At 31.8% G+C, this 23,791-nt stretch overlaps 8 non-coding genes across 8 annotated transcripts; all 8 read left to right on the top strand.

Annotated features, from left to right (window-relative positions):
- Positions 1–2,468: 2,468 nt before the first annotated feature.
- Trnal-aag (transfer RNA leucine (anticodon AAG)) lies at positions 2,469–2,550 on the top strand. The gene has a single exon. It is a non-coding gene; the product is annotated as a tRNA-Leu (tRNA).
- A 4,797-nt stretch (positions 2,551–7,347) lies between these two features.
- Positions 7,348–7,429, top strand: Trnal-aag (transfer RNA leucine (anticodon AAG)). Its single transcript has one exon. It is a non-coding gene; the product is annotated as a tRNA-Leu (tRNA).
- Positions 7,430–9,672: 2,243 nt separating this feature from the next.
- Trnal-aag (transfer RNA leucine (anticodon AAG)) lies at positions 9,673–9,754 on the top strand. The gene has a single exon. It is a non-coding gene; the product is annotated as a tRNA-Leu (tRNA).
- A 2,704-nt stretch (positions 9,755–12,458) lies between these two features.
- Trnal-aag (transfer RNA leucine (anticodon AAG)) lies at positions 12,459–12,540 on the top strand. The gene has a single exon. It is a non-coding gene; the product is annotated as a tRNA-Leu (tRNA).
- Positions 12,541–13,442: 902 nt separating this feature from the next.
- Trnal-aag (transfer RNA leucine (anticodon AAG)) lies at positions 13,443–13,524 on the top strand. Its single transcript has one exon. It is a non-coding gene; the product is annotated as a tRNA-Leu (tRNA).
- Positions 13,525–15,014: 1,490 nt separating this feature from the next.
- On the top strand, positions 15,015–15,096 carry Trnal-aag (transfer RNA leucine (anticodon AAG)). The gene has a single exon. It is a non-coding gene; the product is annotated as a tRNA-Leu (tRNA).
- Positions 15,097–17,383: 2,287 nt separating this feature from the next.
- Positions 17,384–17,465, top strand: Trnal-aag (transfer RNA leucine (anticodon AAG)). The gene has a single exon. It is a non-coding gene; the product is annotated as a tRNA-Leu (tRNA).
- Positions 17,466–18,980: 1,515 nt separating this feature from the next.
- Trnal-aag (transfer RNA leucine (anticodon AAG)) lies at positions 18,981–19,062 on the top strand. The gene has a single exon. It is a non-coding gene; the product is annotated as a tRNA-Leu (tRNA).
- Positions 19,063–23,791: the final 4,729 nt, after the last annotated feature.

The following is a 23,791-nucleotide window of genomic DNA, read 5'->3' as shown; positions in this document are numbered from 1 at the left end:
TTTTGCAGTGTTATTATGATAATAAAGGGCAATAAGGTGACATGTATATATCAACATCAGTTTACAAATTTAGAAATATGAAATCCATGGAAAATAAGAAAATATAACATTGAAGAAGAAATCAAGACAAAGTAATATCAACACAAAATCAAGGCAGAAAGGTTGAGGGATAAACATACTTCCAACAGCTTCAGAAAAGTATAAATGGAAAAGACAATCAACGTTGTGATGTCATGTAAGTGAAGAAATGAACTTAGTAATAAACATGAGCTGTTTCAGAACAGCAAAGCTCGCCCCTCCCAGTCATTAATGACCTAAGAATTTATCATACAAGTTTACCCAATGGACCTATTAACATTCTCAAAATCATCTCTGTTACCCCTTAAATGAATGGCCATATCCATGATTACATTTAACATATAATCCTAAGCCCCTTTATTAAGGCAGACGTCAATGTCATTTGTAAATTAAAGTACAAATTGGCATCTTAGGAAAATTTGAAATTCCCAATATCTAATTTTTTTATCTTTAAAGTATTCGTCTATACCAAAAGCTAGACAAAAGGTAGTAATGTAGTAACCAATAACAGTTGTTACCGATAATAGTTTTGCAACAGACCTTAACCTCGTAATTTCGGCCTATTGGTTCACTTGAAATTCTCAAAATCCAGCATTTTCTTCCATAAAATGATAGTTCATATCCTCAAACACTCACATGTATATTCCTAAAATAATTAAGACATCATTAAGTCAGTTGTTACTGAAAATAATTTTTCAGCGCTTGTACCAAAATCTTAACCTGGACATTTTGGCCTATTGGGCCTCTTGAAATTATCAAAATCCAGCATTTTCTTCCTTTAAATGATAGTTCATACCCATCAACATAATTATAATCCTAAATCAATGAAGAAAACAATGTCAGATGTTACGCATAACAGTTTTTCGAGGCTTCCACCAGAACCTTAACCTGGTGATTTTGGCCAAATTCCAAAAATCTAGCATCGTCTTCCTTAAATGACAATTCCTACCCATCACAACACTAATAATCCTAAAATAATGAAGAAATCAATGTCAATTGTTACTTATAACAGTTTTTCATAACTTGCACCAAAACCTTGACCTTGGATTTCGAACGCCGACGCCGACGGTAGTTATTCCAGAGGCGAGAGGCGAGCTAAAAACAAAAGAAAATTATTTTTCCACAAACCATGAATATCTTTATCAAGTAAATATAATAGCTACGATTATAATTTAGACGGTAAGCAAAGTGTGATATGACTGTGTACTGGTTCAGACATACTAGCCAACGTGTTGTCCTTACCATGATTTAAAGTAACACATACTTACCAGAAAAATAATACTATAAGGCATGGTAGATGCATTAGAAGTGTAATGCCTGCTGTACTACAAAAATGTATAAACAAAGGATGCACTATACGTATTATTGCTATGGTGTGTTTAATAATAGTACAAACTTTTTGCTATAATGTTATTATTATCTGACGTCCCTTATGCTGTATTTGGACTGCAGTTCATGATATTTATCCGTCGGAGTGTTGCTCAATAGTGTGACACGACTGTAATGAATTACACTATTATATAAATGTATAAACATCGTTGCCTGTAGCTTAGTCAAGATAATCTACAAAAATACGACCTTAAGTCATTATAGAACCGATTTCCACCGATTATCTTTGGAAATCTACCGCTTAAGGCGTTTCTGTTATGTAAAGCATGATACGCTAATGTATTCCTTTGAACTACTATTAATATATGATTTTTTCACGTCACCTACATATAAGGCATATGATCAAATTTGACACTAAGAAAGAAGGTACAACAGAAATCATACTCTGCTAACGTTGATCATAGAAAAACCTACATGACATTTGAAACAAATCTGAAGTAGACAGATAGTGATAGACAACTTTTATTTGTTATAATGCAATCACAGAAAACATGGAGTACTGAACGCTGTCCGTTACTTTAAGGAAAGATAATTTATGCTATTAAAGGAAAGGAGAAGGATCAATAATCACAACTAGCTTCATGATATAAATATGATGTAAATAAAACAATTTAATATTCGTTTTATATTTAGTAATACTTGTATTAGGAGGAAAAAGAATAAAAAGTATGCAAATGTATGAAAAGCATATTTTCTACGATTATAATATGAAAGTATGTAAATTATAAAAGTACTATATTATAAAAAGAATACAAATATAAAAGAAAACAAATATAAAAGAATACAAAAATATAAATAGTATATTTATTTTAAAAGAACATTTAATTAATAAAATCTGATTATGATAGGAAAAGGTAAGTATTTTATTCCACGTATGAACTTATTTTAGGACACGAGTTTAGATATAGAGACACTTATATGTGTATATAACATACTGACGTTATTGCGGGTACATCACTAGTACAAATCAGACACATTTCACCACCTAAGTGTAACATATAGGTAGCGTGGCCGAGCGGTCTAAGGCGCTGGTTTAAGGCACCAGTCTCTTCGGAGGCGTGGGTTCGAATCCCACCGCTGCCAGATTATTGTTTTGGAGCATTCTTTTTACATTAAAGTGTTAAAATATCTGTCTTTTATGCAATTTAATGGCAAAATACATGAAAGAACAATAATTCGAAACTTCTAGACGGTATATAGAATTGGAAAGATGGGACAGAATGAGACTATCAGCCTTCACATGATACTGAATGTATTAACTGTCAATTTAGTAGGGATTCACGCCGACGACCTTACACTATTATTATCTCCATTATCATTTCCGAACATCTTTACTTTAAGTGTGGTGAATAAAGCAATGACGTAAATAAGAAGGATACTTTAACAAAAAAGTATATACATCACCAGATGACTTATGAAGAAAACATGAGGTTCTTATGTAGCTACAATGTACATTGAAAAGGAGAATAGGTATGGAATATAAAAAAAGTATTTTTAAAAACTATAAAATGAAAAAGAATAAAAATATTGAAATAATAGCATATGATTATGATACGTATATAGGAATATGTGCGCAGATCAATGACTCGCCTACCTTATTGCACTACCGAATGGAAACATACAGGTAGCGTGGCCGAGCGGTCTAAGGCGCTGGTTTAAGCACCAGTCTCACAGAATAAAAATATTCATTTGTTTCAATTCAACTTATCATATACTTATATATATTTCTTTCCAGCTATATTCTGACTAATCTTTGCTTCTGTAATGATTATATTGTTTCAATTTCAATGGAGTGAAAGTGTGTGCATGGGTTCGAATCCCACCGCTGCCAGATTATTTTTTTTGAATGTTATAGGTATGTTACATTTTCCTTGTTGATTATTGATAGACAGTGAATAAATGTATTTGATAATAATAATATTTCTGATATGGATATATATTTTCTGGTATTTAGATGTGAAAATGTATTTGTTATAATAAATATGATATGAATATTGCAAAGCTGACAAAAACTACAAAATTTATTATTACCTTTGTCATAATAATAGAAAGTGATAAGTTTTGCGAGAAATAATACTGATACCACAAGCTAAAAGCATCATAAGAAGGTACTTAGACATTTAGCATACGTTAAATGTATGTCGAAATTGAAAGAAAAACATATCCGGTTTTGTAAGGCAAACTGTTATCGTGATGTCACCAACATAACTGATATTAACTGATAACTATGATATGTATTATATTGTATGCAGATAATATATAGATAACATCTGATTATATGGATATGATCGAAATAGAAATATATTAGCTACAGAAGCGTGTGAAAATAAAGACAATCAATTTAATGATGTATTGTTAGTGAATATGGCAACTAAGTAATGGAAAACAACAGAAAAAATGTTGTAAACTATCTGAAGTTTCGCATATATATATTTCAGGCAAATATAAAAACTAGTTAAAAGAGTAATAAAAAATTTGTCTTGTATTACAACGTTTTGCCGTAGGGTATGGTAAGCATGAGCTAGACGTGTGAACCACATGTATATCATACTATACCAAAGCATAGTAATAAAAAAAAACAAACAAACAAACAAACAAAAATCATGTGTTAATGCTATGTTGTTTCTGCTGATAGTACAATCTTTCATCAATGATATGATTATAATCATTGCCACTATAATGCTGTATTTGGACTGGTGTTATTCCCTCTTATATTTCCTGCAGTGGATTATTTTGGCACGACTGTAATCAAACTTTCCGTTCAGATTTAATAATAACCTTTACTAGTAGATAAGTAAATACAATAGAAATAAACACGACCTTAAGTCCCTATAGGATCGATGTTGGTTAGTTATCTTTGATGAAGCAAATCTACCGCTCGAGAGGTTTCGTCTTCGTAAAACATGACACGATTTATACTCTTTTATTTATATATGGTATTTCATGTCTACAGAGAAGGCATATATGATTGCATTTCACACAGAGAGATGAAGGGTACAATACAAGTCCTATTCTGCTGACGTTGACCACAGAAAAGAAGAAAAATCTAGATGACATTTAAAACAATCTGACGTAGTATTAGACAGTTTTGATTTTTTTAAGGTGATCGCATAAAGCATGGAGTTATGTCCACTGGCGGTTAACATACATTTATGCTACTAAAGCAAATGAAATGGAATCACAACTAGCATCATGTTATAAATATGGTGTTAACAGAACAGAAGTATGTAAATAAAAAAGTGCTACAGTATAAAAAGATAAACAAATAAAAATAAGTTACTAAATGATATAAGATAATGGTAAAGATATAAAAATGTTAGCATTTTATTCAGCGTATCAACGTATTTTAGGGATACGTGTACATAGTATACAGACGCTAATAAGGGTACATCACTACGGCAGTGTAACTTATAGGTAGCGTGGTCGAGCGGTCTAAAGTGCTGGTTTAAGGCACCAGTCTCTTCGTGGCGTGGGTTCGAATCCCACCGCTTCCAGGTTATAATTTTGGACAATCTTCTTATCACCTATACTAGAAATACCTAATCAAACCACTTTCAAATTATGTTTTTATAGAAAATCAGGATCACAAAATGTTGCAAAACCCTCGGCAAGCCTCGGGTTTTACAACAATTTGTGACCCTCGGGTAAAATATCCCTATTTTTTTATATCCACGTATGAAAGAGTCTTACAATATTTTCTGTTTACTCTTAGCATAGGTTACGACATTAAAAGTTGATTAATAGTTTATTGAAGACAAAATACCACATTAAACTCATCTGTTTTTGAGTGATTACAAGTATCATGGCCTTAAGTGAAGAGGATTACCATATAAACATTGTGAAGGGCTAAAATATATAAAACCATCAAAACGTTTCAAATTAAAATCTGTCTAGTTGTCTGTAGAAAAAATAATTAAGCTATACACAAATGTTTTTCATATACATGTATATGCTATGAAAATTATGGCGAAAAATACTATTGAACAAATTTGAAAATATAACACAAATATGTATGAGTAGTTATTAGCATGCATTCATTCTGTTGTAATCTCATAAAAATGAGGAAATAAAGAATATCTATCCATCTGTATACCTGACCTTTCTGCGTTCATTTTGATAATTGTGTAAAAAAATAACCTTGAAACCAGAATTACCGAAAAAGAAAAGGAAACAACTTTTACTTTGGTGTGATACTTTTTGAACGAGTTAACTCCCTTCTGAAAACGTTTGTAAAAACGTTGGGTGTTATTGTTTATTATATATGCAAATGAGCTATACCATAATCATGTAATACACTTTTTATATAAGAAGAATGTCACAATAGGTTGGAAGGGTTGGATATCAGGTAAATATACACGTCAAGCATTTCCAACGTATCTCTGACAAAGCTACTGAAAAACACTCGTGTCATAATCTCCTGTGAAAACTACGCTGGTTTTCATTGCACTGTCCCTGAAGTATATGGAGCTATCATTATCAGTACCCGAGGAATCCCTATCACTTCTGCAGCTGGTAAGGAAATGAAGAAAACAAAATCTGAGGAAACAATAAGGAATCATTATGTGTCTTTGATTGTACATCGGTACATTTTCCCCGACAAGTTATTGAGCCAAAACCTCAGATTGTTTTGTATAAGGGATACAATGAAAATTATAATATTAAACGCCGTCAATCATCGTAACAGCGGCTTTACATCTTATACCAAATAAGTATCGCTTGTAGTTTCCTGTTTTCAGTTTTTAACAAACCATTCTAATTTCGCTAAAGGTATAAACGGTTGCATTTGACGGCGTCACTATAGAATGATCTGGCAACATTTATGGTATATATGGCGTGCAATCGTTAACTCAACACATGCAGTTTGGACAATTTGATCAAAGAGGGTGAAAAGCGTAGATAACCTTAGTATATGTAATCGTGGCTTGCAGATATAGAGATCAAGGGTGCAACAGTAGTAATAATTTGGGTCTTTGGGAATCCCACCGCTGCCAGATTATTGTTTTGGAGCATTCTTTTTACATTAAAGTGATGAAATATCTGTCTTTTATGCAATTTAAAGATGCTCCACCGCTGACAATTGGTATTTTTTCACTATAAAAAACAGGAGCAGACGATTTAGTACTTTTCATCAGTTACAAAAGTTACTTACTTTACACCATTACCACCATTGAAAAGTTTGAGCTTCTCATTTTACTTCAAGTTAAAATTACAAAAAATAATTAATTGCATCCCGAAAAAATTCTGTGGCACTATATCCCTTATGGTATGAACTACTGATTGTGCATGGACCAATGGCTTAATAAATTATTTTATATATTTTTTTGTGTTAATTAGACATATAAATACACGATTAAACACCAATTATTCTTCAAATGATGGATATCATTTATACTCTGTCGGCGGTGGAGTATCTTTAATGGCAAAATACATGAAAGAACAATAATTCGAAACTTCTAGACGGCATATAGTATTGGACAGATGGGACAGAATGAGACTATCAGCCTTCACATGATACTGAATGTATTAACTGTCAATTTAGTAGGGATTCACGCCGACGACCTTACACTATTATTATCTCCATTATCATTTCCGAACATCTTTACTTTAAGTGTGGTGCAATAAAGCAATGACGTAAATAAGAAGGATACTTTAACAAAAAATATATACATCACAAGATGACTTATGAAGAAAACATGAGGTTCTTCTTATGTAGCTACAATGTACATTGAAAAGAAGAATAGGTATGGAATATAAAAAGTATTTTTAAAAACTATAAAATGAAAAAGAATAAAAATATTGAAATAATAGCATATGATTATGATACGTATATAGGGATATGTGCGCAGATCAATGACTTGCCTACCTTATTGGTGACATACAGGTAGCGTGGCCGAGCGGTCTAAGGCGCTGGTTTAAGGCACCAGTCTCTTCGGAGGCGTGGGTTCGAATCCCACCGCTGCCAGATTATTCTTTTAGAACTATAGGGGCACATTTTCCTTGTTTATTTAGACAGTGAATAAATGCATTTGATAATAATAAACTTCTGATATGGAGATATATTTATGGTATTAAGATTATGGTGTTGTTATTGAATATTGCAAAGCTGACAAAATATTATTACCTTTATCATAATAATAGAAAGTGAAAAGTTTTGCGAGAAATAACACTGATACCACAAGCTAAAAGTATCATAAGAAGGTACTTAGACATTTAACAGACGTTAATGTATGTCGAAATTGAAAGAAAAATGTATCCGTGTTTGTAAGGCAAACTGTTATCGTGATGTCACCAACATAACTGATATTATAACTGATAACTATGATATGTATTATATTGTATGCAGATAATATATAGATAACATCTGATTATATGGATATGATCGAAATAGAAATATATTAGCTACAGAAGCGTGTAAATAATAAAGACAATCAATTTAATGATGTATTGTTAGTGAATACGGCAACTAAGTAATGGAAAACAACAGAAAAAATGTTGTTAACTATCTGAAGTTTCGCATATATATTTCAGGCAAATATAAAATCTTATTAAAACAGTAATAAAAACTGTGTCTTGTATTACAACGTTTTGCCGTAGGGTATGGTAAGCATGAACTAGACGTGTGAACCACATGTATGCCATAATATATCAGTGCATAATGATAAAAACAAACAAACAAAAATCATGTGTTAATGCTATGTTGTTTCTGCTGATAGTACAATCTTTCATCAATGATATGATTATATAATCATTGCCACTATAATGCTGTATTTGGACTGGTGTTATTCCCATCTTATATTTCCTGCAGTGGATTATTTTGACACGGACTGTAATCAAACTTTCCCGTTCAGATTTAATAATAACCTTTGTTTGTAGATAAGTAAATATAATAGAAATAAATACGACCTTAAGTCCCTATAGGATCCATGTTGGCTAGTTATCTTTGATGAAGCAAATCTACCGCTCGAGAGGTTTCGTCTTCGTAAAACATGACACGCCATATACTCTTTTATTTATATGGTATTTCATGTCTACAGAGAAGGCATTTATGATTGCATTTCACACAGAGAGATGAAGGGTACAATACAAGTCCTATTCTGCTGACGTTGACCACAGAAAAGAAGAAAAATCTAGATGACATTTAAAACAATCTGAAACAATTGTTAGTGAATATGGCAAATAAATATTGAAAAACAACAAAAATTTACGTTATATAAAGTTTAAAAAAAAGTTTTGTCTATAATATATTTCAAAATATATTATTCAAATAAAAAGATTTGTAAATTTTTAAACCAAACTTTTGCCCAATGAGTTCAGCATATATTTGTACTTCATTTTATAAATGCCATATTATGGAAGCTTATCATTTAAAAAACAAACAATTAATGTGTTAACCCTATGTTTGTTTCTGCTGATAGTAACCATTTTCATCACCCAATGAAATGAAATAATCATTTGCCACTAAATGCATTTAAGCAGGACTGGTGTTATTATATATTAATATCAAATTATTTATAAAACTGTAATCAAACTTTTCCCGTTTCAGATTTAAAATAACCTATATTCTATATAAACTAATACATATTGAAATGAACGACCTTAAGTCCCTATAGGTTTCCATGTTGGCTAGTTATTTGAAATTAAAAAATCTACCGCTAAAGAGTTTCGTCTTAATTTAAAAAACATGACAATACAATATATGGATCATTTGTAATTGATATTCTTCATGAATGCGATTTCATGTTAAAATTTAATAAAGGCATATATATTGCATTTTACACAGTAACATTAAAATGTGTACAATACAAGTCTATAATCTGCTGACGTATCACACAAAAAGAAGTTAAAAATCTAGATGACATTTAAAACAATTACGTAGTATTAGACAGTATATTTTTGTTAAAATCGCATAAAGCATTTGATAAGTTATGTCCAAACATTTCGCATTAAATTTTATTATCTACTGCAAATGAAAATGGAATCACAACTAATCATGTATATAATATGGTGTTAATAGAACAGAAGTATGTAAATAAAAAAAGTGCTACAGTATAAAAAATATTTATAAAAAAAAGTTACTAAATGATATAAGATAATGGTTAAAGATATAAAAATGTTAGCATTTTATTCAGCGTATCAACGTATTTTAGTAGTATACGTTACAGTGTAACAAATAAGGGTACATCACACGGCATGTGTAACTATATAGGTAGCGTGGCCGAGCGGTCTAAGGCGCTGGTTTAAGGCACCAGTCTCTTCGGAGGCGTGGGTTCGAATCCCACCGCTGCCAGGTTGTTTTTTGGACAATCTTCTTATAACCTACACATCTATATTAACACCTTTGAAACTTCTGTCAATTAGTTTTATATATTTTGGACAATCTTCTTATAACCTGAAAATAATATTCACATTTTAAATATTTCAGTACATATTATTTATATAGAAAAATTAGATGGATGAATAACATAATTAAAAATAAACAGGTATACACTTTATAACAAAGAAAATAATATTTAAAAAAAACGTAAGCGCAATAACATAGGGTGGTCTGTTGATAGTATGTGATGATGTTTTATAAGTACTTATATTCTGTACCCGCAGTAGTTTTACTTAACACTCTTCCTCGACGAACAAACGGCTGGTATCTGCCAATTAACGATATTAAGGAACTCACGGGAAATATTATACCCGCGCAATATGTCGAGCAACTTTTTATAAATCGGATAATCGAGCTTATGAGCCTTTGTTTTATTACATGGAAAACATTGATGCAACAGTTGAAAATGGTCGTTTCTAACAAACTCCTATGAGAGACGTTGATGACGACATTGTACGCTAAACATAGGAATACTATAATACATTAGTAGGCTTTGCTCAGTCTATCATATGATATTGCATCAAAATTCATTGAATTCCAACAGTAGTTTCCTTAATTCCTTCTTCATGAAGAATAAATATCTTTAATAGAAATTACCTGATGATGAACGCTAGGAGTTTTTAAGAAGACTCCTAAACAGAAGTGAATTAATTTTTTTACCCGTACAATTTTTAGGGGTAAAAGGCTAAAATATTTAAAAAAAAAACGTCAAAGTAATTTCATTAAGGTTCGTACATTATATTTCCTGTATAGTTACATCTACACAAAGATTGCTTCTCCCACGGTATAACGCGTACATTGATAGAAATTATCAGGCAAATATCACTACGGCAATGTAGCTTTGGTCTAAGGCGCTGGTTTAAGGCACACCGTCTCTTCGTGGGCCGAGGGTTCGAATCCCCACCGCTTCCAGGTTACTAATTTTGGACAATCTCTTATCACCTATACTGAGGCATAAGCTCAACTAGACCAATATTCTAATTAATGTTTTTATAGAAAATCAGGATCACAAAATGTTTCAAAAACCCTCGGCACGCCTCGGGTTTTACAACAATTATGTGTCCCTCGGGGAAGATCACCCTATTCTTTCATATCCCAATATCCCCCACATAGGAAAAGAGTCTTATAATATTTTCTGTATATCTACCTCTTAGCAAAGAGTTACGCACGTGACATATATAAGTTCGATTTATAGTTTATGGAAGGACAAAATTTCACCACGTATAGTTACCACATTCAACTCATCTAATTTTTAGATGATGTATACAAGTTACTCAAGGCCGTAAAGAGAAGCAGGATTCCATGTAATAGACATTGTGAAAGGGCTATAAATAAATATAAAAACCAACAAAATAATGTATATAACAATCATTAAAATCTGTGTAGTTGTCTGTAGGCAAATTATAATTCACGGAAGGGACGCTGAAACCCCAAATAGTTATCTCACATATAATGTATAGAGCTAAAGAACAAATTATGGACGCAAACAATACCATATTTGTAACAAATTTTTGAGAATATAACACCAAACTGAATGCGATCGTTGGTGACGCCAATCATCCTTGCATTCCCTTCGAACAGTTCTGTTGTAATCTCATAAAAAAATGAGGAAATAAAGAATATCTATCCATCTAGTATATACCTTACCTTCACTTTCCTGTCTCATCATCTGCGTTCATTTTGATAATTGTGTAAAAAAAAATAACCTTGAAACCAGAATTTCACGAAAAAGAAAAAGTGAAACAACTTTTTTACTTTAGGTGATGTGATACTATTGATACGAGATTAACTCCCTTGCTGAACAACCGTTTGTAAAACGTTGGGATGTTGAATTGTATATAAATATACATGCAAAATGAGGCTATACCAATAGTCATGTAATACACTTTTTATATAAGAATGAATTACACAATAGGTTGGGTGAGGGTGGATAATCAGGTAAATATACACGTCAAGCAATTTCCAACGTATCTCTGACAAAGCTACTGAAAAACACTCGTGTCATTAATCTCCTGTGAAAACTACGCTGGTTTTCATTGCACTGTCCTGAAGTATCATGAAGTATAGTGAGATATCATTATCAGTACCCGAGGAATCCCTATCACTTCTGGCAGCTGGTAATGGAAATGAAGAAAATAAAATCCTGAGGAAACAATAAGGAATCATTATGTGTCTTTGATTGTACATCGGGTACATTTTCCCGACAAGTTATTGAGCCAAAACCTCAGATTGTTTTGTATAAGGGATAAAATGGAAATTATAATATCATAACGCCGTCAATCATCGTAATAGCGGCTTTACATCTTATACCAAATCAGTATCGCTTGTAGTTTCCTTGTTTTCAGTGTTTAAAAAACCATTCTAATTTCGCTAAAGGTATAAGCGGTTGCATTTGACGGCGTCACTATAGAATGATCTGGCAACATTTATGGGTATATATGGCGTGAAATCGTTAACTCAACACATGCAATTTGGACAATTGGATCAAAAGAGGGTGAAAAGCGTAGATAACCTTAGTATATGTAATCGTGGCTTGCAGATATAATAGAGCATCAAGGGTGCAACAGTAGTAATAATTTGGGTTCTTTGGGTTTTTATCGAAAAATATCTATATAAGGGTAGCGTGGCCGAGCGGTCTAAGGCGCTGGTTTAAGGCACCAGTCTCTTCGGAGGCGTGGGTTCGAATCCCACCGCTGCCAGATTATTGTTTTGGAGCATTCTTTTTACATTAAAGTGATGAAATATCTGTCTTTTATGGCAATTTAAAAGATGCTCCACCGCTGACAATTGGTATTTTTTCACTATAAAAAACAGGAGCAGACGATTGAGTACTTTTCATCAGTATACAAAAGTTACTTACTTTACACCATTACCACCATTTGAAAAGTTTGAGCTTCTCATTTTACTTCAAGTTAAAATTACAAAAAATAATTAATTGCATCCCGATCTAAAAATTCTGTGGCACTATATCCCTTATGGTATGAACTACTGATTGCGCATGGACCAATGGCTTAAATAAATTATTTTATAAATTTTTTTTGTGTTAATTAGACATATAAATACACGATTAAACACCAATTATTCTTCAAATGATGGATATCATTTATACTCTGTCGGCGGGTGGAGTATCTTTAATGGCAAAATACATGAAAGAACAATAATTCGAAACTTCTAGATTCGGCATATAGTATTGGACAGATGGGACAGAATGAGACTATCAGCCTTCACATGATACTGAATGTATTAACTGTCAATTTAGTAGGGATTCACGCCGACGACCTTACACTATTATTATCTCCATTATCATTTCCGAACATCTTTACTTTAAGTGTGGTGCAATAAAGCAATGACGTAAATAAGAAGGATACTTTAACAAAAAAGTATATACATCGCAAGATGACTTATGAAGAAAACATGAGGTTCTTCTTATGTAGCTACAATGTACATTGAAAAGAAGAATAGGTATGGAATATAAAAAGTATTTTTAAAAACTATAAAATGAAAAAGAATAAAAATATTGAAATAATAGCATATGATTATGATACGTATATAGGGATATGTGCGCAGATCAATGACTTGCCTACCTTATTGGTAACATACAGGTAGCGTGGCCGAGCGGTCTAAGGCGCTGGTTTAAGGCACCAGTCTCTTCGGAGGCGTGGGTTCGAATCCCACCGCTGCCAGATTATTCTTTTAGAACTATAGGGACACATTTTCCTTGTTTATTTAGACAGTGAATAAATGTATTTGATAATAATAAACTTCTGATATGGATATATATTTATGGTATTAAGATTATGGTGTTGTTATTGAATATTGCAAAGCTGACAAAATATTATTACCTTTATCATAATAATAGAATGTGAAAAGTTTTGCGAGAAATAACACTGATACCACAAGCTAAAAGTATCATAAGAAGGTACTTAGACATTTAGCAGACGTTAATGTATGTCGAAATTGAAAGAAAAATGTATCCGTGTTTGTAAGGCAAACTGTTATCGTGATGTCTCCAACATAACTGATATTATAACTGATAACTATGATATGTATTATATTGTATGCAGATAATATATAGATAACATCTGATTATATGGATATGATCGAAATAGAAATATATTAGCTACAGAAGCGTGTAAATAATAAAGACAATCAATTTAATGATGTATTGTTAGTGAATACGGCAACTAAGTAATGGAAAACAACAGAAAAAATGTTGTAAACTATCTGAAGTTTCGCATATATATTTCAGGCAAATATAAAAACTAGTTAAAAGAGTAATAAAAACTTTGTCTTGTATTACAACGTTTTGCCGTAGGGTATGGTAAGCATGAACTAGACGTGTGAACCACATGTATACCATACTATACCAATGCATAATAATAAAAACAAAAACAAACAAACAAAAATCATGTGTTAATGCTATGTTGTTTCTGCTGATGGTACAATCTTTCATCAATGATATGATTATAATCATTGCCACTATAATGCTGTATTTGGACTGGTGTTATTCCCTCTTATATTTCCTGCAGTGGATTATTTTGACACGACTGTAACAAAACTTTCCCGTTCAGATTTAATAATAACCTTTGCTTGTAGATAAGTAAATATAATAGAAATAAATACGACCTTAAGTCCCTATAGGATCCATGTTGGCTAGTTATCTTTGATGAAGCAAATCTTCCGCTCGAGAGGTTTCGTCTTCGTAAAACATGACACGCCATATACTCTTTTATTTATATGGTATTTCATGTCTACAGAGAAGGCATATATGATTGCATTTCACACAGAGAGATGAAGGGTACAATACAAGTCCTATTCTGCTGACGTTGACCACAGAAAAGAAGAAAAATCTAGATGACATTTAAAACAATCTGACGTAGTATTAGACAGTTTTGATTTTTTTTAAGGTGATCGCATAAAGCATGGAGTTATGTCCACTGGCGGTTAACATACATTTATGCTACTAAAGCAAATGAAATGGAATCACAACTAGCATCATGTTATAAATATGGTGTTAACAGAACAGAAGTATGTAAATAAAAAAGTGCTACAGTATAAAAAAATAAATAAAAAAAAGTTACTAAATGATATAAGATAATGGTGAAGATATAAAAATGTTAGCATTTTATTCAACGTATCAACGTATTTTAGGGATACGGCAGTGTAACATATAGGTAGCGTGGCCGAGCTGTCTAAGGCGCTGGTTTAAGGCACCAGTCTCTTCGGAGGCGTGGGTTCGAATCCCACCGCTGCCAGGTTGTTCTTTTGGACAATCTTCTTATAACCTACACATCTATATTAACACCTACTGAAACTTCTGTCATATTAGTTAAATATTTTGGACAGTCTTCTTATAACCTACACATCTATATTCACATCTACGGAAACTTCTGTCATAATTATAGTTATATAGAAATGAATTAAGAGTTGTGAATAACATAAAACATTAAACATATACAGGTACACTTTATAAAAAGAAAATAATATTAAAAAAAACGTAAGCGCATTAACAATCGGGTGTCTGTTGATAGTATGTGATAATGTTTTAAGACCTTATATTGCTGTACCCGCGTAGATTACTTAACACTCTTCCTCGAAGAACAAACGGAGGTATCTGCAGATTACGATAATAAGGAAATCACGATATTATAACCCGAGGAAATATGTCGAGAATTTTGTATAAATCCGATATCGCTTATGAGCATTTGTTTATTTACATGTAAAACATTGATGCAAAGTTGAAATGGTCGTTTTACAACTACATGTGAACGTTGATGATGACATTGTACGCTAAAAATAGGGATATACTATAATACATTTAGTATGCTTTGACGCTAGTCTGATCATATGATATTGCATCTAAATATTCATTGAATTCCAACAGTAGTTTCTTCTATGAAGAATTTCTAAAAGTATTCTTATTGATATTACCTGAATGTGCGCTAGGAGTTTTAAGAAGAATCTTAAACAGAAGTGAAATTTTTACAAACTTTGGGTTCTTAAAAATCATAGTAATTTCATTTTTTGAAGAAGAGTTTATGTCCTAACACAAAAATTAAAAGATAATTTATGAAAGAGTACATTGACGAAATTATCAGGTACATTTCACTTTGATCTACGTGGTCTAATCTTAAGTATGAGATTTAAGTGTGTTCGAATCGCAGCTGTAGGTTATAATTTTAGGCACAACAAAAAAATCAAATACTTAGACTACAATAAAATTCAAATTATGAATGAATCAATCAAAGTAATTTATTGCTAAACTTGCAAGCTCGGGTTTTACAACAATTTGTGGGGTTCATAAAAAATTTTTATAGACGAATTGGGATTTGGAGAAATTTTCTGTTTAAACTTAGCATAGGTTAGACATGTTTTGATTATCTTAAGTCAAAAATCTAAACTATCGATAGTGACAGTGATTACACAGTATATTTTTGAAAGACTAGAAAAGCGCAATCAAGGGTTAAAAAAAAAAGTCAACTAATGACTGTAGTAGTTGTCTGTTGAAAAATTTTAAGTTAACCACAAAATGTTTTTCATATTATGTTATTAATTATGAAAATTTTACTATTCTAATTAGAAATATCAAAATTTGAGAATTTAACACAAATGTGTACAGGTTAATGAGGCATGCATTTGTTTTTTAAAAAATGAAATTAAAGAAATTATCTTCGGGTGATCGGAATTTTTGTACCGTTCATTTAGACATTGAGTAAAATAAATCTGCATTGACTGGAATTCTCGAAATAAGAAAAGGAAAAAACGGTCTTACTGTTGAATTCTATGAACGAGTTAACTTTTACGATGATTTTGAGATTATTTATTTTTATTTACATTTATTCAGATCGATTGCTTAGCATGTAATGGCGAATTATCTAAGAAAATTATGAAATAGGTTTAAACGTTATTAGTTTCATAGTAAATATAACAATAATTTAAGGGTGAAAAAAATAATGAAAAAACTGGAGACCTTTTTGTGAAAACTACGCTGAATACAAAATTATAAAATTCTTGCTAGGGTTATGTCAAAATAGGTTTAAAAACGAGTTTTAATCTTCCTTCGATTTCTCCCCTTATCAGAGTTTTTGTGTATTGGGTAGGAACATTGCTGATAATTGTATCGAATTTCAGAGAAAATAAGAACCTCAGATATTTTGAAAGGGATAACTTAAATGGATAATTATAATAAAAATTGATCAAAAAAAAGGCTTTTTTGATAGAGTTATACCAAATAAATATCATTAAGGTTTGTGAAAAAATTTAATTTGGGAGAAAATTGCATTTTCAGCTGGATAAAAATATTTTATTCTGATATTTACAGTGAAATCAATTTAAAATGCAACACATTTTTGATACAATTTTTTTAAAAATCAAAAAGCGTGATCAGTAAGGCAAGGTTGGATGGAATATAAAAAAGTATTTTTAAAAACTACTATAAAATGAAAAAGAATAAAAATATTGAAATAATAGCATATGATTATGATACGTATATAGGGATATGTGCGCAGATCAATGACTTGCCTACCTTATTGGTAACATACAGGTAGCGTGGCCGAGCGGTCTAAGGCGCTGGTTTAAGGCACCAGTCTCTTCGGAGGCGTGGGTTCGAATCCCACCGCTGCCAGATTATTCTTTTAGAACTATAGGGACACATTTTCCTTGTTTATTTAGACAGTGAATAAATGTATTTGATAATAATAAACTTCTGATATGGATATATATTTATGGTATTAAGATTATGGTGTTGTTATTGATATTGAATATTGCAAAGCTGACAAAATACAAAATTGTATTATTACCTTTGTCATAATAATAGAAAGTGATAAGTTTTGCGAGAAATAATACTGATACCACAAGCTAAAAGCATCATAAGAAGGTACTTAGACATTTAGCATACGTAAATGTATGTCGAAATTGAAAGAAAAACATATCCGTGTTTGTAAGGCAAACTGTTATCGTGATGTCTCCAACATAACTGATATTATAACTGATAACTATGATATGTATTATATTGTATGCAGATAATATATAGATAACATCTGATTATATGGATATGATCGAAATAGAAATATATTAGCTACAGAAGCGTGTAAATAATAAGGACAATCAATATAATGATGTATTGTTAGTGAATACGGCAACTAAGTAATAGAAAACAACAGAAAAAATGTTGTAAACTATCTGAAGTTTCGCATATATATTTCAGGCAAATATAAAAACTAGTTAAAAGAGTAATAAAAACTTTGTCTTGTATTACAATGTTTTGCCGTAGGGTATGGTAAGCATGAACTAGACGTGTGAACCACATGTATATCATACTATACCAAAGCATAATAATAAAAATAAACAAACAAACAAACAAACAAAAATCATGTGTTAATGCTATGTTGTTTCTGCTGATGGTACAATCTTTCATCAATGATATGATTATAATCATTGCCACTATAATGCTGTATTTGGACTGGTGTTATTCCCTCTTATATTTCCTGCAGTGGATTATTTTGACACGACTGTAACAAAACTTTCCCGTTCAGATTTAATAATAACCTTTACTAGTAGATAAGTAAATATAATAGAAATAAACACGACCTTAAGTCCCTATAGGATCGATGTTGGCTAGTTATCTTTGATGAAGCAAATCTTCCGCTCGAGAGGTTTCGTCTTCGTAAAACATGACACGCCATATACTCTTTTATTTATATGGTATTTCATGTCTACAGAGAAGGCATATATGATTGCATTTCACACAGAGAGATGAAGGGTACAATACAAGTCCTATTCTGCTGACGTTGACCACAGAAAAGAAGAAAAATCTAGATGACATTTAAAACAATCTGACGTAGTATTAGACAGTTTTGATTTTTTTTAAGGTGATCGCATAAAGCATGGAGTTATGTCCACTGGCGGTTAACATACATTTATGCTACTAAAGCAAATGAAATGGAATCACAACTAGCATCATGTTATAAATATGGTGTTAACAGAACAGAAGTATGTAAATAAAAAAGTGCTACAGTATAAAAAAATAAACAAATAAAATAAGTTACTAAATGATATAAGATAATGGTGAAGATATAAAAATGTTAGCATTTTATTCAACGTATCAACGTATTTTAGGGATACGGCAGTGTAACATATAGGTAGCGTGGCCGAGCTGTCTAAGGCGCTGGTTTAAGGCACCAGTCTCTTCGGAGGCGTGGGTTCGAATCCCACCGCTGCCAGGTTGTTCTTTTGGACAATCTTCTTATAACCTACACATCTATATTAACACCTACTGAAACTTCTGTCATATTAGTTAAATATTTTGGACAGTCTTCTTATAACCTACACATCTATATTCACATCTACTGAAACTTCTGTCATATTATAGTTATATAGAAATGAATTAGAGGTGTGAATAACATAAAACATTAAACATATACAGGTACACTTTATATAAAAAGAAAATAATAATTAAAAAACGTAAGCGCATTAACAATCGGGTGTCTGTTGATAGTATGTGATAATGTTTTAAGACCTTATATTCTGTACCCGCGTAGATTACTTAACACTCTTCCTCGAAGAACAAACGGAGGTATCTGCAGATTACGATAATAAGGAAATCACGATATTATACCCGAGAAATATGTCGAGAATTTTTATAAATCGATATCGCTTATGAGCATTTGTTTATTTACATGTAAAACATTGATGCAAAGTTGAAATGGTCGTTTTACAACTACATGTGAGACGTTGATGATGACATTGTACGCTAAAAATAGGGATACTATAATACATTAGTATGCTTTGCTAGTCTGATCATATGATATTGCATCAAAATTCATTGAATTCCATAGTAATTTATTCAAGAAGAATAAATATCTTATCGATATTACCTGAATGTGCGTTAGGAGTTTTAAGAAGAATCCTAACCAGAAGTGAAATTAATTTTACCGTACATTGTAAAGGACTAAAATATTTAAAAACGTCAACAATTTCATTATGGTTGTACATTATATTCTGTATAGTTTCATCTACACAAAGATTGCTTCTCTCTCGTTATTAAGCGTACATTGATAGAAATTATCAGGCAAATATCACTACGGCAATGTAGCGTGGTCTAAGGCGCTGGTTTAAGGCACCAGTCTCTTCGTGGCGTGGGTTCGAATCCCACCGCTTCCAGGTTATAATTTTGGACAATCTTCTTATCACCTATACTAGCAATAGCTAATCAAACCACTTTCAAATTATATTTTTATAGAAAATCAGGATCACAAAATGTTGCAAAACCCTCGGCAAGCCCCGGGTTTTACAACATTTTGTGACCCTCGGGAAGAATATCCCTATTAAGTTGATTTATAGTTTATTGAAGACAAAATACCACATTAAACTCATCTATTTTTGAGTGATTACAAGTATCATGGCCTTAAGTGAAGAGGATTACCATGCATATACATTGTGAAGGGCTAAAATATATAAAACCATCAAAACGTTTCAAATTAAAATCTGTCTAGTTGTCTGTAGGAAAATTAATTAAGCTATACACAAATGTTTCTCACATACATGTATATGCTATGAAAATTATGGCGAAAAATACTATTGAACAAATTTGAGAATATAACACAAATATGTATGAGTAGTTGTTAGCATGCATTCATTCTGTTGTAATCTCATAAAAATGAGGAAATAAAGAATATCTATCCATCTGTATACCTGACCTTTCTGCGTTCATTTTGATAATTGTGTAAAAAAAAATAACCTTGAAACCAGAATTACCGAAAAAGAAAAGGAAACAACTTTTACTTTGGTGTGATACTATTTCTACGAGTTAACTCCCTTCTGAAAACGTTTGTAAAACGTTGGGTGATAATATTTATTATATATGCAAATGAGCTGTACCATAGTCATGTAACACACTTTTTATATAAGTAGAATTACACAATAGGTTGGGAGGGTGGGATATCAGGTACATATACACGTCAAGCATTTCCAACGTCTCTCTGACAAAGCTACTGAAAAACACTCGTGTCATAATCTCCTGTGAAAACTACGCTGGTTTTCATTGCACTGTCCCTGAAGTATATGGAGCTATCATTATCGGTACCCGAGGAATACCTATCACTTCTGTAGCTGTTAAGGAAATGAAGAAAATAAAATCTGAGGAAACAATAAGGAATCATTATGTGTCTTTGATTGCACATCGGTACATTTTCCCGACAAGTTATTGAGCCAAAACCTCAGATTGTTTTGTATAAGGGATAAAATGAAAATTATAATATTAAACGCCGTCAATCATCGTAACAGCGGCTTTACATCTTATACCAAATAAGTATCGCTTGTAGTTTCCTGTTTTCAGTGTTTAAAAAACCATTCTAATTTCGCTAAAGGTATAAGCGGTTGCATTTGACGGCGTCACTATAGAATGATCTGGCAACATTTATGGTATATATGGCGTGCAATCGTTAACTCAACACATGCAATTTGGACAATTTGATCAAAGAGGGTGAAAAGCGTAGATAACCTTAGTATATGTAATCGTGGCTTGCAGATATAGAGATCAAGGGTGCAACAGTAGTAATAATTTGGGTCTTTTATCGAAAAATATCTATATAAGTAGCGTGGCCGAGCGGTCTAAGGCGCTGGTTTAAGGCACCAGTCTCTTCGGAGGCGTGGGTTCGAATCCCAAAAGTAAAGGTTAATGTCGATGAGGTGTATTGTTGGTGTAGAGTAAAGTTGAGTCAAACGCAGCATTGTAGTTTCAGTGCTTTATTCCTCATGACAAAGTATGGCCCAGTATTCATGGTCGAATACTGGGGAAAGTTGACACTCTATGCATGGTTTGCTTGCCTTTAAATAGCCCTACATGTTTGTGTTGAGTAATATCTATAAATCAATGTTAATCACAGAGTTATTCTAAGTTACATCGAAATGCTGACCTTTAGCAGACATGATAAATCATAGTCATGTGTAACTGTTTGGTTAAATAGCTTTCACCAATGTCTCGACAACATGTTACGCGACACGACGACAGGTCCCTAAGGCTAGGCCACATTTACAGACATGGACTAAAGATATGTACAGTTTACAAATAATATATTTAACTTAAACTTTTCCCTATAATGCCACATTCGTCACCATGTTATAAATTAAATCAAATTAGCAATAATTTGATATAATAGATTATAAAATTTCTAAAAATTAAACTTTTCCCTAGAATGCTGAGTTCGAATCCCACCGCTGCCAGATAAATATTTTATTGAAAAGGGGATATGTTCACAGAATGTTTTTTTTCTTTTTTTTTCTTATTTATCATATTTTGAATTTGTCAATAACCTTATAAATTATGTTATCATTAACACAATAAGCTACTATGTGCATTTGAAATGAATAAGAACAACGACTCGTTAAGTAAATATGGCATGGATTATGTAAGTTTTTTCCGGATCCGGTACGAACGGAAAGGATTTCAGCATCAATGAAATAACTCTTTAAATCTATTATGCAACCGAACGTCCATAGTACGCGTTAGAGTACAATAGAAGACTGTTTCAAGAAACTATAATACATCTCTATAAGTTAGTATTATCAAATAAAAGATAAACACAAAATTCATATTTACCAAGATTTAATTGAAAATAATTCAATTTATATCAAATCCTTCATCTATTCATTTTACAATGAGTGTTACTTGAGCGAATACTGAGCGAATAACAACAAATTAAATAGTATATCAATAATCAGCAACATATATCATTTGCAGAAATAACTATTATGTTCAATCCGAAAAATAACTATGATACACACAATCCGAGCGGCAACCAAAAAACACTTAGTGCATAATGATAACATAAAAATGGAATAGAATAAGACAATAAGAATAGTTATCGATCAAAACAAAATTACCAGAAGGACGTGAACACCACATGGTTATTTGAAGCTGATAAAAAAAACATCGCGGATGAAAGCAAATAGCAATGATACGCAAAATCTTCTAACGCATAGGCCGCTGTACGAGAGCTAAGTTTATAAGGAAATTCATATCTTTAACAATACGTCGTCATAACTTTTAAACACATAGTCTCGATTGGATTGTGACGAGGACCGGTATCCCCTAAACTCTTGTCTCTAGCTTAAACTCCGGTAGGATAATAGCACTCAGTTTCTGTATTTTTGATGGTGTATGTCGTTTTATTCCTTTTATCATTGAAGAGAACATCTATATGCGTGCCTTCCAATTATTGCCATATTGAAGGGCTACAGAATTAGTTCAGACACTTTATTAAGATACATTTGTAACTATTTATAAATAACATCACAGAATGGTTCATATAATATTTTAGCCCTAACCTTTTTACACTGCCAATATTTTTTGAGAATTCGTTAGAACTTTCAATGTTCCAATTCATCATCACTCGATTGAAATTATTTATATTTGATTAAAATAACATGCGACTAATATTCTATATAAACTTTTATCATTTTAACGAATTTTGAGGAAGATGAAAAATTGTAAGAATGAACAATGGATAAATAATAACTTTACAACATCTATCAAAATATGATATATTTGTACGTTGTTGTTGCTATTGTTATTTTTCGAACATCAAGTGTACAAACAATGTGAGACAGCATTATTGTCACTATCTTGATTCTTTACACAACTTGAACCATGTTGTCGAAATAGGTGCGTTTGTGTTTTTATAATATATGACTTGTCACATATCACATGAATGCACCGTTCCTATAACAAACGAACCTTAAGAAATGTCATGTGTTGTTTTTAAAGTACACTTCTATGAAACTTAATGTAAGTAGCGGATTCTCACAAAAGATTGCAAACATTTTTTTTTTTAATTAAAAAATAGTGACATCAATTCTAATAATTAATTTTATTCTTTAATTGATAAATTGAAGTATGTTTAAATGTAACATTGTAGCGGTTTTTTTAAGGGATTCTTTTTTCCGAATCAA

This window comes from Argopecten irradians, chromosome 9, assembly GCF_041381155.1.
Source record: "Argopecten irradians isolate NY chromosome 9, Ai_NY, whole genome shotgun sequence".
NCBI lineage: Eukaryota > Metazoa > Mollusca > Bivalvia > Pectinida > Pectinidae > Argopecten > Argopecten irradians.
The sequence above is the reverse complement of the archived record's forward strand: the minus strand, read 5'-3'. Positions and strand labels throughout refer to the sequence as shown.